Raw genomic sequence first — 19,793 nt, 5'->3', positions numbered from 1 at the left:
CCTGAAATATCTAGGTAAAAGTAATTGTAAGAACCATAAAGCCTGATTTGCTGCAATAGTGTGTTCCCTGCGTCACTAGTATTCATGTACTATTAACAACTCTTCAATTTATATTTTTGTTGTCTCATTCATACCATATCTCGGTTTTGACTTTAAGACTCTTAACACTATATTTCCTAACAATATCATCAAACAAAAAAGATTTCCTTTTTAATTAAATGGTTTTTTGAAATATTTTATGACCTATTTTATTACTACAGTTCATATTAGACCTACACCTGTAAAGAAACCTTAAAATATACAAAATGCATTTACTGGAAGTGTGATTAAAGGAAAAATTCGCAAAAAAAATAAAATTTGATATTATGTTTATCCTAAATAGATAAGCATATTCCCAAAATATTAAAGGTTTATTCGTCTAGATAAGTGAGTTATTAGATTTTTAAAATCGACTCTCAATTCTCGGGAAGACGCCATCTTGAAAACTAATGACCACGGATATCTAATTACCACAAAGTCCTAGTATCCAGCATGACATGTCCGTTAATCAGTGTTCAAATGACTTGTCAAACTGATGGATGTTCTACCCGACCAAGTAATGGAAGAAGTCTACATAGTTTCCAAAATCATCAACTCAAGTAATGGTTCACTTAGATTGATAAGAATATTTCAAAAAAATAATCTTAATTTTTTTAGAGGGTTAAATATTCAGCGTACAATGGTGAAGTTTGGTTGAAAAGCTGTAAATGACAAAAGATCGTATATTCCCCATTTCCATTGTCAATGTTATTGGTTTTAGCTCGTCACTAAATTTACATTTTTGGCACCGAGATGCAGTTTCAAGTATTATATAGGATTTATGCTATAATAATGTAAAAGTAGTCACAATAAAGTGAAAAAAAGTCCGGAGATACTTATTGTGGAGGAATTATAAACTGAGATTTATCTTTGCTGTAAAAGTTTTTTTTAATGCTTTTTTCTAACGTATATTTTTAGATTATTTTGGGTTTTGATCTAACTTGACCAACGTTTAAAAACTTGTCTTCTTGTATTCAGCATGGCTTAATACCGGTAATTACCGGGGTATTGATTGTAAAAATGACATATTCGGGTATTCTTACGGTCGACTTCCTGACAGGCTTGTTTAATTTAATACACAATGAACAAGGTCAATGAATCACGTGCGTGATTGCGAGTGAACCAGGTATGCTCAGGTAAAACTTATAAAATATACCATACCAATATAAAACTGTCCGTGACGTGATCTACAGCCTGTGTACAAAATCTTAACAAAAAAGAGTGGTTATAAGAATAGGTAATAGACCAAATCTCCATGTTATCTAAATTAAATTTTACTTTTATTTATATTTCAGCACCTATTCTTCCGTTTTGCTATATAATTGTTGGTCCCGTTATTTTTAATCAGTTCGTCCCGTTTATACCCTCACATATGTAACTTCATTTTCACTCTAGAAAACTGCTATATTTCAAAATGAATGCCGTTTTTTATAATTGTTCATTCATTTTACATGTTGAACAAGAATATCAATTGGGAAACTTCGGACTATACAAATGCAGAATATACTGTGCCGGTTTGCTTTCGTCTAACGAGATAAGAGAAATGAAAAAAACTGTCATGTAAAAACAAGCACGCTCAAATCAAAATATAAAAAAATATGTGAGTAAAAATTAACTGGATCAGAAAAATTAACAACCTTTGATCTAGAGTGTATTGGTAATAAATTTATTTGTTTTTATAGTATAGCTTCTTCCATTATCCAAATGATATCAGATAATCTATATTATTTCATAAGATTAACCCTTCCGACCTCACTAGAATCTGAGACTATGTGTTATAGTGGTATCTGCTAAAATCTATAAATGCCAATTATAACGCTAGAAGTAAAAATGTAATACAGGTACACCTTTCATTTGGTCATGGCTTTCAAATGTCTTAATTTAAGTGTTCCCGTACATTTTTTGCCTATTAAGAACAATTAAAATGCTTGTGTAAAACTAGTTTTATTTTCCCTATAAAAAAATATAAATAAATGATAAGAGTGTATATCATTTATTCCGACAACTAAATTTAATTTCCAGACTTTAACCGGTTCATTTCTTAGTTTAGTAACTTCTTTGAATTCAAATAAAATAATAGCACCAAATATAATTAAATAATTCCACGGCGATTCACTTGTATTTGTCAACACCTTGAAAATGTATTTTAAATTTGTATATTAAACTTGACCTCCTGTCGTATAATCCACTGATCCGAATAGACAGTCACACCTGGCACGGTGTGCCCTAGAGGCCCGGCTATTTACCGATCTGCAAATAACATTTCACCTTTATACAGGTCTTTCACGAGTATTGTCGAAGAATAATACACACATCGCATAAATAAAGCCATAACGTAGACAGAAAAAGGTCAATAAGCGTAAACCTATATATTGTCTTAACAGTTTAAGTTATATACTTTAATTTATTCACTTTATCAGTCTCAAAAAGTATAAATTTAAGCAAAAAAAAAAATAATTATAATAATTTCTTGTGCTGTCTACAAAAATGATTCGAAATATATACGGTAAATATAGAAATTTTACTCGTGAATGTGTACAACTGCACGACTGTGCGTTTTATTTTCTTATTATCGGATGGTTATTAGTCATAGCATTAGTCATCGGCACGCTTACGATAACGGTAAAATATGATTAAAAACCAAGACTTTTAATGATTGTATTTTAAATCCCGGCATGCAAAAACCAGGAGAAAACGTCACGACCTACAGGAAGTTGTTAATATTTTTTCATTAATTATTGAATTTCTCCTTTATCACTGCACATATAGCGATAAAACTTTGTGAATATACATATTATGTCATAATGAACATATTTAAACCATAAGTAAAAAATCGCGAATTTTCCCTTTAAAGCGTTATGTTTTCTATTTGAAAACATCTATGCATTTTTCGATAATAAAATTTGTCGATAAGTTGTACCTTCTGGCACCAGTTACATCCCTTTAATAACAAAAATGTTCCTGTATTTTTATGAATCGCAGCGTAATGCCAAACTCAGTAATGATCCTTCTTCATTCCATTTAATTGATAAATTCAACAACACTTAACGTTATCTTGATAATCCTCAACAATTCTCTAAATATACATTGTACTACCGAAATTTATCAAGGAGAACTAGATTTAAAATAAAATCAAATAAATCTCAAATCTTAAACATCAATTTCCTTTGATATTTTAGTTTCCCGTGGTAAAATCATGTTTAATTCGACTAAAAAAATGAATTACAGTCAAAGCTTCTTATGATTGAGTGGTACAAAAAATATCAAAACATGTATTGTACTCGTTTCGAAAACAATCATACTATTCTTAAAGAAAAAAAACCCCTACTTTTTTGAAAATAAAAATAAAAATAATATTTCTTTATTAAAAATGTAAAGAACCCTCAACCGGTTTTGTTTTTACCTCACTGCTTAAAATAATACTAATTCCACTTAAGAACTTTGGTAATGCCTTAACAATGCAAAACGAATAATTATCAAAATTTCATACTGGAAATACCAGGAACAGCGGAGAGAATACTTTTATCAATAAACATTACAGCTAAAAGTTCAAAAACATTAACACTAATATACAAACAACTTTTGAAAAGTTCTTCTAATCTATCTTGCCTTTCTGAAAATAGTCAACATCGAAATTAAATTAAAAAAAATCACTGAAAAAGTTGGATGTTGACTGAATACTATTGAGTATCTTCAGCATTTCTAAAGCTACCACAGTTCTTTTCTGCATTTGGGTCTCTTCACAAGATGAGAAATCCAATAGCGCCCTCCTCCCAACGAATTGATTGGATTTAACAATACATAAACCCAACAGTAGTATACCGCTGTAACAGTCATCCCTTGTCCGACAGTAAAATATTTGCTAAACTGAAATGCATAGACTTTTGCTAATCAAGAATTGAATGATTCTTTCAGTAATTGCATAATCTTTTATAAGGGTGTAAAAACGTGCACATTATCATTTCTAAGCGCGTCCGCTACCGTACCTCTTACAAAATGTGCATTGGTCAACGTTTTACAAACAAAAGAAAAAAAAAGAAGAAAAAAAATCGTTCTTCTAATTACTTTTTTTTTCAACCATGATGTTTATATCAAGCTTTTCGTTGTTTTCCCAATTCATGTTTGTGATGTTGCCATGAGAGGCACCTTCATTTATGAATGTTGTCTTTCATTGAGAAAAAATATAATTTGGGAATCAATGCCTCGCTATTCTTGTCAGCTATTCAAAGTAAGTATTTTTATGAAACATAATGTAATCATTATCCGATATAGTTTATTCATAAACCGGTAACTTATATAGTTTTTTTAATTGCCACGAAAAAGTATATTTCGTAAAAGTAAATAAGATTTAAAAAAATACGAGTGGCCTACATCAATGAGACAGCATTCAAATAACCTGTAACAAAAAATATCCTAAAAACTTTTTCCAACTATCATACACGTAGTATAACTAGCCCCCTCAAAAAATAACCAAGTTTCACTGTAATCGGAAAATAACAATAATAAGGTTTTTAGAAATAAATTTAAATATTTAAAAGGTCATTTTCTAAGTATACTTGTCTTTGGTGTTTTTTTTTTATCAAGTCTATTTTTGGCACAGCATTCAGGTGAGCACTATTTTTAAACCTTATTATAACACGATCTGGATTTATATAGCATATAAGATATTGAAGTTTAGGGAAAACTGTAATCATCTTATTTCAAAATTGTACTTAGCAAACGTTGAGTAATAGAACATTTCCGTTATTTACAAATCAATTAAACACATATTATATTTCACCTTTAAATAGTTTGTGATCATATGTAAAATATTACCTCTCAATCAATTTTATCTTAATATGTTGAATGTAATCAGAAAAGAAAGATAAATATATGACACTTTTTGTAAATAATTCTTTTTGCCATATGCAGTCCTTTTTTAAAATAGTATTCAGTATAAATATTAAACATTAAACAATACTTAACAGAATGATTAAACGTATCCTACCTTGTAGAAGTTTCTAGTTTAAATGCCTGACCTATTAACTGAATAAGGAAGTGTGTTCTACTGACATTTATCGGCAAAACAATCAATACTAATAGTTTTTAAATAAAAACCCACAAATTAGAGTTGTAGATTATTAATCATTTTAACAACACGTCGTATTTGAAGTTGTCAATTATTATTATGCAACTTATCATAAATGAATTGCCCCATGTTTTTGTGAAAACAGTTTTAATTGCATATGCTGTTGGTGACAGGTTATTCATTATGTAATATGCTTTTTCCGTATACTGACGCTCGCCTGCATATTGACTATCATAAATACTCCGACATCAATACTATCTTTTGAACTGATAGAGGATAAAAACGTGAATGTCAAACTGGCAGGGTCTTATTTAAAACAACATCAAAACAACAATTACCTTTTCCCGCTTATTTTTGTATCATGCACATGAATCTTATTGTAGAGAAAAAGGATAAAATAAAGTTTGACATTTAGATACAAAAATAATAATCTTCAAAGCACCAAATCAAAGAACACGAAAAGATAACCATGTTTACAAAATTACAGTCAAGTGAAATGGGTCATCTTCGCTAGCCAAAGGTTACGATCTATTCCCCTCCTCCGGTTAGCGAAAACGGAATTGGGTTGGTTGTGTTATTTTCCAAAGTACTCATATTCAACAAATGAAGCGGTCTTTAATTTTGATCATGACTACTAAAAATTTAAATCACAAAAAACATAACTCCGAGGAAAATTCAAAACGGAAAGTCTCTTATCAAACAGCTTAATCAAATGATAAAACATATCAAACGAATGCGTGAACAGGACAGACTAAATAGGTAAAATTGTCACTAAATAAGTATTCTATAATATTTCTTGCAACAGATAAAAGAGTTGTAACTTTAACTTTCGAACAGCGTTATACTAATGATGCCTTTATTTATCTAGATGTACTCAGCAATAATTTAATTTTACAAGCTATCTAAGTAGATAATTCCTTAATGGAAAATCTTCTTTTGACATGGCACCATTTGTTTAAAATCTAAGAGTATATTTGAATCATGTAATATAATTGTGTATTGATTTTCTAATATAACCAACAAGGAAGTGTTGTCTGGAGAGAGAAAAAAGTAAGACGTTATATAATCAACATTTCAGAATCAATAAGCAATCATGTTTTCAGTTGTATGACTAAATGTTTTGTGAATAATATTGAAATATGATGATATACGAAGTAATTAAATATTTAGCCTTCAATTGTACTGGATAACAGGCTTCAGGGCCTTTTAAATACAATATGGGCACTCATAATTTTCAAGAAAATGAATCAAACGGCATTGTACTATTTTAATTAGTCGTGGAGTTTCTGAGAAAAAAAACTTATTGTATGCATCACTTTTAGATTTCTATGAAACTATGTCATAGTGTGGAAAACTTTGTTCAGTATCACAATCTGACCATACAGACAGACCGTCATTTAAAATCTGTCCAAAACATATAAGTTCTATGTAAGTACTTCCCACGTTAAATACAGTGGTAGCCATCTGATATTTCAAATTATCATAAAAATTTAAACTTTATAAAGAAATCATCCGTTCAATATGTTAAACAATTACAAAGAAGAAAGTTTTATATTGTTTTCCAATTGGCCCTATGCTACTTATGTCAAACAGTGGTAGCCTTCTTTGATTTACAACCGGCTTCAAAATTAAAAGCTTAGTACATTTATATCATGCATTTACGCATACCATCATTTAAAACGGTTTCAAAGGAACGTTCCCGTAAAGTAAAGGTCATTTGGTTTTGTGGTTTCAGACATGATTATGTTTGGAAACTTCATCCAATCACAAGAGGCAACCACTTTGAACATTAGATCGAAACTTAAATTTTACATTCTGAAAAAGGATGCTGCCAAATGTGATTCCAGTAGGTTTTGTAGAGGAGATTAAACTGTAAAGAGTTAACGGCCGGACGGAAGGACGACAGTCAATGGACTCAAAAGTGATGGCAAACACTCACCTAACTAATAGTCAGGTGATATAAAAAGCCAATAAGGGGTTATTAAAAGACTTAAGGTTCTATATTTATTTAACGAAACGCCGCGTTAAAGGGCTTTAATTATAAATTTATATTTTGATAAATGTAGGCCTGTTTTTTTTTCTTAATGAAGTAACACCCGTCAACTACTGTTGCTGCTTCTAATTTATAACGAAAACCATCTAACACTTCAAACAATTAACTTTGTGTCAATATTCATAAATTACACCAAATAAATAGTCTTAAAACTATCGTCTTATCAGAACCGTTGATGTAAAATGAAAATATAATTTTTTTAAAACTATAAAAGATGTTCCTTGTCTATTTACCCTAACCATTAGCTCAGTAAATAATATATCAAAAGGATATCAGACCCAATTGCAGTCGGAAAGTCAACGTTTTCCTTAAAAAAAATGTTTCTTATAAATCATTCACAGCCCATAAAGCAACACATTGCCTGATTTAGTGTATTCCTTGAAAATACGTTGATAATTGCATACATATCTTAAAACTAAAGATTACGAGCATAATATTAATGCTTAAAGCGAACACTAAATAGTTCCATTCTCAGATTTATTTGCAGTGGCCATCAATCCACAATAAAAGAGGGACGAAAGATACCAGAGGGACAGTCAAACTCATAAATCGAAAATAAACTGACAACGCCATGGCTTAAAATGAAAAGAACAAACAGACAAACAATAGTACACATGACACAACAATAAAAAACTAGAATAAACAACACGAATCCCACCAAAATCTAGGGGTGATCTCATGTGCTCCGGAAGGGAAAGAAGATCCTGAGATAAGATATTCAGTTTTCATATTAATTATGATTGGTCATGGTTTGGTCTGAAATAGATGGTCGAAATAATAGGAAATATCCGTCATTAAAACAAAAATGTTACTTTTCATAAACTTGATAGTTCCGTACCTAATAAAATTAACGGAACAAATTTTATTGCACCGGATGGACACGTTAATAATTATTTCCCCCGTAATGATGGTCGAGGCAAAATTATTAAAAAAAAAAACAAAATAAAATAAAGCTTATACAAACGTTTCAGATCTGATTTAACAAACAAGATCAAGATATGAAGCAAAGAATACCCTTTTAGTCACAAGTTCACTAAGTTAGACCAAGATAACAGAAGAACAGCTAAAGGGATTAAATTATAAAAATTGAGTTTGAAGCAGCACATGCGCAACTGTGGTCTCATTATATTAAAAAGAAGAATAACAAGAATACCCAACTACAAGGGAAAATCGGAACGGAAAGTCATTTCTCAAATAGAAAATCAAAATCGCGAACACATCAAAGGTATAGAGAACAACTGTCATATGTCTGATTTGGTACAGACATTTTCTGATGTAGAAAATGGTGGACTTAGCCACGTTTTATACCTAGCTAAACAAATCACTTGTATGACAATCACATAGAACTCCATTATCTTGACAACAGTATGTGAAAAATGTAAGAACGTTTTTCTTTATATAAAAATAACAACTGGAATGCAATATGAAGATATTCTCGAGGTCGGTAACAATTTCGGTTAAATGTCATAGACAATTATGCCAGCACTAAGAATTAAAGTAAAACATACCTTATTTGTACAAGTGTAACAATTGCCTAAAAATACTGATGTTATTTAACTATAAAACCTGCATTATTATCAAAATAAATCTGGGGATTTCCCCCAAAATAACCATCTGAATCATATGGTTATATAGGAAACCGTAAACATCCATATATTTAAAGCGAGCTGATAGTGTACTTATGCAAAACGAAAAATTTGCCAAAACAATTCTTTAAATAGATATACAAATTGGTTATCTAATTTATTATCATAGATTTCAACCTTTGTGAAAGAATGGGGTTACATTTAAAATATAAACAATTATGTATGGGGAGTCAACGGTTGTAGAATATACTGAAGCTTTGGAGTAAATATGTATTTACTTCGGAAGTCTTAAATTTGACATATGTAGTGATATTGCATACCGCATAATATTTTGAATGTTTAGCTTGGTGTGTGAACTTCACTTTGCAGACATGAATTGCAGTCTTTTATCAACACATTCGATCCGGTCTGATATAGTATTATATACAATAATTCGTTTTATGCTAGTTTTTGTCTAATTCGTGGGCATAAGTAAACCACTGTCCCAGTTGCAGATTTTAGTCTACTACTTTTTCGGAAAGTGTTTTTGTCTTTTTACTTATTTGGTTTACACATTATTTATTTTTCTATCTACGTTTTAAAACACGACTCAATGTACTTTCTTTATTTCTTAACATTCTCAAAGTAATGTAATTGTGGTTATTGTCTTAAAGTAGCTCTATAAAATGTGGTCTAAAAAGTAAAATAACAAAAATATCGAGATTCGAAGAAAGTTCTAAGGTTCCTATGCAATATGCATAAATTAAAATCTCAAACACATCGAACATATGGATTAGAACTGTGATATTGCTGAATTGGTACAGGCATTTTCATGTGTTGACAACGGTGGAATAAATCTGGTTTTATAGCTAGCTAAACTTCTCACTTGTATGACAGTCACAAAAATTTCATTATATTGATAACGATGTGTGATAAAAACAAACAGTATATTAGGTAAAAATGTTAAAAATAGGGGTTCAGCTGTCAACATTGTGTCTTAATCAGCATATAAACAAACAAATATGACAACAAAGAAAAACAAAAACATTTAAACAAATCACATAAGAAAACAAAGACGTTTAAACAAATCACATAAGAAAACAAAGACATTTAAACAAATCACATAAGAAAACAAATACATTTAAACAAATCACATAAGAAAACAAATACATTTAAACAAATCACATAAGAAAACAAAGACATTTAAACAAATCACATAAGAAAACAAATACATTTAAACAAATCACATAAGAAAACAAAGACATTTAAACAAATCACATAAGAAAACCCGAACGACAGGAATACAAAACATTACTATAGTACAATAATACAATGACAGAATGACTAGGTATTGAGCCACGTTATATGTATATTACCAAAAAAATATACTAAACATCAAAAGTAATTATTTACAAAAACAAATAAAAAAAAATATTAGTAAATCGTAGACATAATTCATGGCTGTAGATAACACGCTTTTAAATCGTCTCTCGGTTTTTTTCACCATCAATCGTAATTATTATATACTAGTATTTGTAATTATATCATCTGCTATAGAAATATTAAGAATTCATTTCGTTTTCCCTAAAAGGAGTTTTTTCACATTCAACCATGAGCTTTTAATTATTGCGTCAATGGACACAAACATTGAAACAGCTCGCCATTTAGTAACTGTCTTTGATTATGACCTTCGTCCTTTAAAGAATTTCGGGTTTGCTTTTATAACAAAGTCTACGTATACGTTTTTATAGTAAAACTTATCCATGTAAGTATATAAAACATATTCAGCTTTTTTGTTAAATTTGAAATATCGTATGACAATACTGCAGACAAAAAAATTGTATGCCAAATAAAGCTGTAAATAATCATAGGTAAACAAAAGTAGATGATGAATTGTATGTACAGTAAACGAACATCTGGTGTACATATCATAAATTTAGTATCTTTGATGAGTTTAAAAAAAAACAGGGTCGAGGTCTTCGAGTGAATGTTTCGTCCATGGGGCATCACCAACCCAGAAGTCAGCACGTTTCAGCACTAACATAAAATACCATATATGCAGTCAATCCTATGAATTTACTGTTCATTCATATTTTATTCACAAGGAAGCTATTAAACCAAATGGTGAAGTTGAAATCATCCCTTCGTAAATTTTACGGACGCCATCCCGAGTTGGTTGACCGTTATGGAAAAACCGTTCTACAAATGATATCGGATATGTTCCTTACTACAATCCCCTTCCCTTTCATGAATGTGACCTACCGAATAAGACTACTTACCGGATTTGTTATCACATAAGCAACACGACGGGTGCCACATGTGGAGCAGGATCTACTTACCCTTCCGGAGCACCAGAGATCACCACTAGTTTTTAGGGTGGGGTTCGTGTTGCTTATTCTTTAGTTTTCTATGTTGTGTCATGTGTACTATTGTTTATCTGTTTGTCTTTTTTCATTTTTAGCCATGGTGTTGTCAGTTTATTTTATGAGTTTGGCAGTCCCTTTGGTATCTTTCGTCCCTCTTTTTTTTTGAAGCACTCAAATATGTTAACACTCAGGCAAAGACGGCTATTGTCAAATTTGGTAAATGTTATTTCGTTTTATTTTTAATGCTCTTCAACTTCAACTTCAACTATAGACGAAACGCGCGTCTGGATATACAAGACTTATATTTTTGATGTGCTATTAAAATCCATCAATCCGAGAGAAAAAAATCTTCAGTCCTGTTCATCCTACCAAAGCTCATTACATGTTACCTCCGACTATCCCCCCCCCTTAAAAAAAAGCAATCTTAAAGTATATGGTAACCTCGCAGAAAGGTAAAATAATGCAGAGCAAACCAAATTAGAAAGTTTACTTTAGCATTGTAATATAAATATCTTGGAAATGCTTTTCTTTAAATGAATTTTGATAAAGGGTTTAGAGGAATTCAAGGTTATGAAATAAGTATCCCAAAAGATTAAACAATCTACTCGTGACATGGACACACGGAGGGACAAACATCTGGTATTCAAATAGCCCCTGACCCGCGTTGCAGCAGGTACAAAAATATAAGCGTCATCAAAGCAAAAATATGGTCGGATTAAAAAATGTTATTTGCATAAATGAACAGAGGTACTGCTATAAAAACTGCATAGTCAATGATCGGTTTGATAAGCGAAACCAAAAAATGATTCAGATGATAACACTAAATAGAAGGTGTAGAAAGTATTTACCAATCTAGGGTTCCCCATCAACTTGAGATAATGTCCAGAATTTACAAAGTCCATCAACACTATGTTTACAGTAAGAAATGGAATCTTTGCTGAAGTCGACAAATTATAATATTCATGTAATTTCCAGCTTGTCATCTTTTTACAGCTGTTTATCTATTTACAGCTGTGAAAAGAGTTGTCGTCTAATTTAAATTAGTAGAAATAATTTATGCTTGATATAATGCATACATTATTTCTTATTGTTTTTATGAATACAGTATTTATTTTAAGAATCGAATTAATTACTGTACAAATCCGCTTATGATTTTGAATGTCTAAAATGTACACGGTATCTATGTGTTTACTTGAGAGATGGGTCTTAAATAAGATATCAAGACTGGATTCCCTCTTTGTGTAATCACTAAATATGATGTTAACTATGGATAACAAATGTGACCTAGGATCAATTTTTGGTTTGAACGTGTAAGGAATTTAAAACACTGTTTTATAGTTATGTCCTAATTGGTGTAAACAGAGAAAGGGAAAATAGATACCAAGGAGCCAATAATACAGCTAAGAGAGATAACAAGGTTTGTAGAATGATTGAAACCAGTTGGGCACATAATCAAAAGAATTACAGGCTTCTGAATTAAGCATGTCAAGAAGCAAGTACATAAAATAATACTGTGCATAAAAATTGTGGTGGGTTTAAACATGTTTGTGAGCGTTCAACTCCCCCTAAACTAAAACACTGGTGTAACACCACAACATGAAAATAATAATTAATAAATTTCATGAATCAAGAGCCATCTTTTAATTTTTCATCAGGAATGTACAACACTATCACAAACTATAAAAATCAGGTCAACAAGGTTTAACTCAACAGACACAAATCCCCGCTACAAGAGTACTCATAAATACTGTATTCGGAATTTGATGCAACTGTCATACAAATGAGAAGTTTAGCGCTATCAAACCATGTTCAACTCACCATTTTCTACACAAATACCTGTACCAGGTCAGAAACATGATAGTTGTTGTCCATTTGTTTGGGGTGTTTTATCATTTGATTTTGCCATTCGATTATGAACGTTCAGTTAAAAATTTTCCTTAGAGTTAAGTATTTTTGTTGTTTTACTCTTTACACATGGAAATTAGTCCGTGAAGTTGTAGTAATTAAACTTTTAGCGGGAAATGGAATGACGACAACGTAAGTACACTTGTCTTGTTAAGGGGAAATTCGAAAACTACTTACTTTATTATTAGTAGTAAGCATGCGTACAGGGGGTTTTGGTGAAGAATAAGAATGAAAAGAAGCTTGAATTATGTTTCATAGCCATGTTTACTGGTCCAAATATATGACGTCATTTTACTTAATGCAAAATGTAATGGCTATATATGTCGTTAACAACCATCCCTTTGTGTTTAATTCTATCAAGTTTGCATTGTCTATCATAACAGACTGGACTTAGTCTTTATCGACTAAAATTGAATTGTAAGTGCAAATAAAAATTCATCAAAAATGCTAGGTCCATGGTTAAGTATGGTAGAATCGTTTCGTCTACAAAAGACGTGTTAGTGCCGTTGAAGAAACAGATTGTAGGGGAGGTTTAATTCGATTTAAAAAGTTAAATATTTCGAACTGTTTTAGACTGCATGAATTATATGTACAGGGGTGCTGACTACAGGCCTGCAAAAAAAAAACTCGATAAGGCATCGACTTAGTGGTTGTAAAGAAACTTGATGCCGGCGACTTCACTTAAATTAATATATGTATAAATTTTTTTTCTTCTTTTAAGTTCGGTTCAGATTGAATTCACGGTTTTAGTTCAAGTATTTAAAAAAAGTTAAATCGTATTTAACCCTTCCTTTGTGGTAGTGGTATGAAATAGTTGTCAGTATGAAATAATGGTATTGTTGATCTAATTTAAAACTTATATAGATTTGCTTTAAAGAGTAATTAACTGTATAACAATTGTTGCTTTAATTTTATATACAAAAGAGGGCTTTTTTAATCAAAATTTTAAATGCAACATAAAGAAACAGTTTATCTATAGATATCAATAAATTATAATAAAATCTAACCTTGAATACTTGAATGAAAAAGTCAATCAGTGCTTAAAATATTGTGATTTCGTAGATAAAAATCACAGATGAGCAATTCATGAACCATAAACGACTTATATATAAATGATTTTGATAACGAGCCAAAAAGTAAGGACAGTAGACCGAAGCTATACCGGAATAGCTATGCTTTGTTAAATTGTAGTCTTTCAATTTACAAATTTTGATTGGTGATGAATTAACCAATGAAATTTGGGGATCACACGGAAATTTTTATCGTCTAAAATATAGATAGTGAAAGTACAAATATAGATAGCAAAGGTCGCGTTTGCGGTTTTTGTGTTCTATTCTTCCTTGCTGAATTCCATGTAATACAGCATGTACAGAGAGTGGAAATAAAAAAAAAACTTTATACGTAAAATACAACTACCAGGGGCGGATCCAGGAATTTATTAGGGGGTGGTCACCTTTTGAAATCTTAAATCAAAATTCATTTTTTTTATTGGTATCATGAAAATAGTTACAACTATAGAAGACAAAAGTTACACATTATTTATAGAATTAATTCCAATTTCATTTTTCTCGGATGCCTGCGTGCAAACATGTCATGAAACTTCTGTCCGAAATATGTTTTGCATCATCCCTATGGCCCCTTATAGGAAGATTCTGTTTGCCACAAAGCAAAACACACTTGCATATAGATTTCAAAACAGTTCTGTTTGCCACAAAGCAAAACACACTTGCATACAAATTTCAAAACAGTTCTGTTTGCTTTTAATAATATATGTTCATTCATTGCTTTATCAATAAATGTTTGAATTTCAGTAGTCCTTTGCTCAATGTTGTCAAGAAAAGGATGAGCTTTTGCTCTAGCTTCAGTATGACTTTTTTAAATGATTTCTCATCACGGGCGAAATATTGATCGTTAAGTCTTGTACTTGCATGTGCCATATCTGTTAGTGGTTTGCATGATAATGTACACAAGAAACTAAAATTAAAATAATACAAGACTAACAAAGGCCAGAGGCTCCTGACTTGGGACAGGCGCAAAAATATTTATGTGACTTTAAAACTTTAAAATTATTTTTGAATTTTGGCATCACAGTAAAAATATATTATTGGTCGAGAAAAGTTATTATACAAACTTTAAAAATTTAGATAAACGTAATGTAAAAAAAGTATGAATTATCTGCTAAAAACATCTAAGATTGAGGACTGTCTCTTCATTTTTACACCTTAATTAACATCAGAGAAATCGATCAAGTAATTAGCGATTGTTGATTACATGTTCATTGTATAAACATACCTGTCAAGGTACATGTATTTAGCCTTAAGGTAAGTAATGACAACCTTATGACTGGTGATTACGATAGACAAATTGATTTGATCGACGAATTTATTTTTCAAAATGTTCAAGGTGCACCATTTTTGCAAACCCAGGGGGTGGTCACCGGCACCGGGTGACCACCCCCTGGATCCGCCTCTGACTACATATGTAATTTCTGTTGTCAATAAGGTTTGTGGAAAACAATGCTCTGAAAATTTAAGATATGTATACATCTGTGCCCAGCTCTTGTATTGGTTTTGTTCTCAATAAGGAAACATAGAAGGACGACGGTATTATTCCTTGGCCAAGGGATTTTCTTATTAATACACAACTATAGAACATACTAGAACGAGATGGAATATTATGATGAACGTTGATTATCTTATTGTCAGATCATGCTTATCAACATGATATCAAAGTAACCAATGTATGCTTCATTTTCCTTGTAATTATCTAACAAACTACCTTATAATTGTCCAAACTATATCTTCCGACTTGCGGTAATATATATTCTTAATGTCAAGTCACGATTTACCCATCTTTTTCATATATATAATTATAATTATACTTTTCACATATTTTCAATAGGTTATATTATTTTTTTAGAAGAATCCTCCAACCCTCTTTTCAGACCTGATGTCCATGTTTGTTTTTTTTTGGATATAAGTACCAATAAATTCAATGGACTTACAACAAAGCATTTTTCGTATATTTTTAACGATTCGTATGCTGCCTTACAAAGTATATCAGTAAAAACAAGGATAATTTAAGCAAGAAACTAGAATGTTACTACGCGCAAGCGTAGGTATGAAAGGACGTTTTAAATAGATATTTGAAAATAAAGAAGAGTAATATGAAACGATTTTATTAATGAGAGTGATGGTTGTTTATTGAAAACATGCAAACTTAGTAATTACCTTATCTTTTGCTTACTTTTGGTTTAAATGATTTACAGGACCAACACCACGGGTGCCACATGTGAAGAAAAAAGTAAAATCACAAAAATACCGAACTCCGAGAAAAATTCAGAACGGAAAGTCCCCAACCAAATGGCAAAATCAAAGGATAAAACCATCAAACGACTGTCATATCCCTGACCCGGCACAGGTATTCTCAAATGTAGAAAATGATGGATTGAACCTGGCACTATATAACGCTATTAAAATATCTCACTTGTAAGACAGTCGCACGAAATTCAATTATATTTACAACGATGTGTGAACAAAAATTATCTGCTTACCCTTCCGTGGCACTGTTACCAGTATACGAAATTTGGTATCTTGATTTAAACGATTATCGGTAGCGTTTTTCAATTTTGCTAACCACACTTTTTTCCAATTTCGGAGAAGGGAAAATAATATGAACCCTTATCTTGCTACAGGAAACACAAAGCTTTCATCCAAATGGAAGGGTCTTTATAACACTGATTGACTACACTTTGTATTAAAAAAACTTTAAAATATACAAGAAATACCAAAGACCATGATTGCTAAAATTCATAAACTTTCATGCATTCAAAAGTTAATACAAGTACATGTTCATCATCTTTATTAAATGGTATAGTGTTCTTTTATTTGTATTTGCAAATTATTACTTTAACTGTTTATTCTACTAATGGTAATATCCATTTGACATGGCTCGATACTTATACATCCCGTCATTGTGTTATTGAGTTCTGGTAAATTTTTGTATTCTTATCTTTGGTTTTGTTAATGTGCTTTGTTTAGCTATAAAACTCTAGGTTTAATCAAGCCCGTACCAAGTTGTTTTCCATTCGTTTGATGTCTTTTAGCTTTTGATATTGCCATTTGATTAGGGACTCTCTATTTGGAATTTACCTCTGAGAGTTCGTTATCTTTGTTACTTTACTTTTTGTATTTGCAAATAAACGGAAATAAAGTTTATTCCCAAAAGAGAAAATATGCAAATACAAGAACAAACTGAACAATCTAAGGTATGGCTCTTACAGAATGAGTTTGTACTACGCGATTTTCCGAAATTTGGCAAATTAATTCTTTCAGTACAACACAATTTTCTAGAGCACTTTGCATTTGATATAGAGTATGATATTTGATGTTCTACTTACCAAGTATATTGTGTACATGCCGGTATAGTATAGAGTATGATATTTGATGTTCTACTTACCAAGTGTATTTTGTACATGCCGGTATAGTATAGAGTATGATATTTGATGTTCTACTTACCAAGTGTATTGTGTACATGCCGGTATAGTATAGAGTATGATATTTGATGGTCTACTTACCAAGTATATTGTGTACATGACGGTATAGTATAGAGTATGATATTTGATGTTCTACTTACCAAGTATATTGTGTACATGCCGGTATAGTATAGAGTATGATATTTGATGTTCTACTTACCAAGTATATTGTGTACATGACGGTATAGTATAGAGTATGATATTTGATGGTCTACTTACTAAGTATATTGTGTACATGCCGGTATAGTATAGAGTATGATATTTGATGGTCTACTTACCAAGTGTATTGTGTACATGCCGGTATAGTATAGAGTATGATATTTGATGTTCTACTTACCAAGTGTATTGTGTACATGCCGGTATAGTATAGAGTATGATATTTGATGGTCTACTTACCAAGTATATTGTGTACATGCCGGTATAGTATAGAGTATGATATTTGATGGTCTACTTACCAAGTATATTGTGTACATGCCGGTATAGCATAGAGTATGATATTTGATGGTCTACTTACCAAGTATATTGTGTACATGCCGGTATAGCATAGAGTATGATATTTGATGGTCTACTTACCAAGTGTATTGTGTACATGCCGGTATAGTATAGAGTATGGTATTTGATGGTCTACTTACCAAGTGTATTGTGTACATGCCGGTATAGTATAGAGTATGATATTTGATGTTCTACTTACCAAGTATATTGTGTACATGCATGCCGGTATAGTATAGAGTATGATATTTGATGTTCTACTTACCAAGTGTATTGTGTACATGCCGGTATAGTATAGAGTATGATATTTGATGGTCTACTTACCAAGTGTATTGTGTACATGCCGGTATAGTATAGAGTATGATATTTGATGGTCTACTTACCAAGTATATTGTGTACATGCCGGTATAGTATAGAGTATGATATTTGATGTTCTACTTACCAAGTGTATTGTGTACATGCCGGTATAGTATAGAGTATGATATTTGATGTTCTACTTACCAAGTATATTGTGTACATGCCGGTATAGTATAGAGTATGATATTTGATGTTCTACTTACCAAGTATATTGTGTACATGCCGGTATAGTTATTTTTCTTTGTATGGTTAATAGTCTAAATATAGTCGAGACCTTGGTAAGTGCAGTTGAGGATTAAGAGATTTTTAAAAGGAGAGTGAGGGTACATTTTCGTCGATTATTATTCGCATTAAAACAGAAGGAAGAGTTCCAACCCTAAAACCTGAATTACAAGATCGTCCAATGTCCATAGTTATAGATGATGCGGGTTTCAATAATATCGATGGTTGTCTTGTTGTTTCCACAGACTAAAATAGCGGGTGTATATAAAATGTCCTTTTACCATTGACATTTATTTTACCGTCTCTTAAAAAAATCACAGATTTTAAAAGCTATCACAAATGTAAACAACTACTTTAAAGACTAGTCTGTAATGGTGTAGACATAATCCATTTACTTGAATTGATTTCAGGTGGGTCAATGTCAGTGTAAGAAATAAAGGCAACTGTAATATACCGCTGTTCAATAGTCATAAATCGATTAATCTAAATCTGGGTCACAAACCAAAACCGAGGGAAACGCATCAACTATAAGATAGAAACAACGGAACTAAACTGCTCCAACAACAAACGCCAAAATACATAGAAACGGAATATTTGATAACAACTGCCATACTCCTGGCTTGGTACAGGACATTTTAAGAAATAATGGTAGGTTGAACCCTTGTTTTATTGCTAACCAAACCTCCAATTTAAATGACAATGCTAAAAGTTGGGTTAGTAGAGCATTTTAGTATATGTTTAAACTCTAACAAGTTCAAGGCATATAGATATTGAAAATATGACGCACAACCCTATGTTTTGACATTTGAATAAAATAGTAGTGCTTATTAACTTTCTATTCTAGGATATATTTTTTTTACGATACTTCATAGTAAAAGTGGCACAGTTTAGTCGCGTATGGAGTTCCTATGGAAAATTGCATTGTCTATATTTACAGAAATTTAAAATAAGTGGTGTAGAGGATATTCGAGATTTATATATATATATATATATATATATATATATATATATATATATATATATATATATATATATATATATATATAAACAAATTCTAAATAATGCAATTTTAACGTTCTACACATGCACATATCAATTAACTACATATTGGGATACATATCGGTGATGTGAATTTTCTATATTTGTACAAGTGAAA

The 19,793-nt window shown here is 31.1% G+C and overlaps 1 protein-coding gene across 2 annotated transcripts in view; it reads right to left on the bottom strand.

Annotated features, from left to right (window-relative positions):
• LOC143065164 (uncharacterized) overlaps nt 1-19,793 on the bottom strand; it is a 61,342-nt gene that overhangs the window by 32,633 nt on the left and 8,916 nt on the right. The window contains exon 1 of one of the 2 annotated variants that reach the window (XM_076238569.1): nt 14,043-14,107. The exons of the other annotated variant lie outside the window; for it this stretch is intronic. The gene's annotated coding sequence lies outside the window, so the exon portion shown is untranslated. Of the gene's footprint in view, nt 1-14,042; nt 14,108-19,793 lie in introns of those variants that run through there. 2 annotated transcript variants of the gene reach the window in all.

Source organism: Mytilus galloprovincialis, chromosome 2, assembly GCF_965363235.1.
Source record: "Mytilus galloprovincialis chromosome 2, xbMytGall1.hap1.1, whole genome shotgun sequence".
Lineage (NCBI taxonomy): Eukaryota > Metazoa > Mollusca > Bivalvia > Mytilida > Mytilidae > Mytilus > Mytilus galloprovincialis.
The sequence above is the reverse complement of the archived record's forward strand: the minus strand, read 5'-3'. Positions and strand labels throughout refer to the sequence as shown.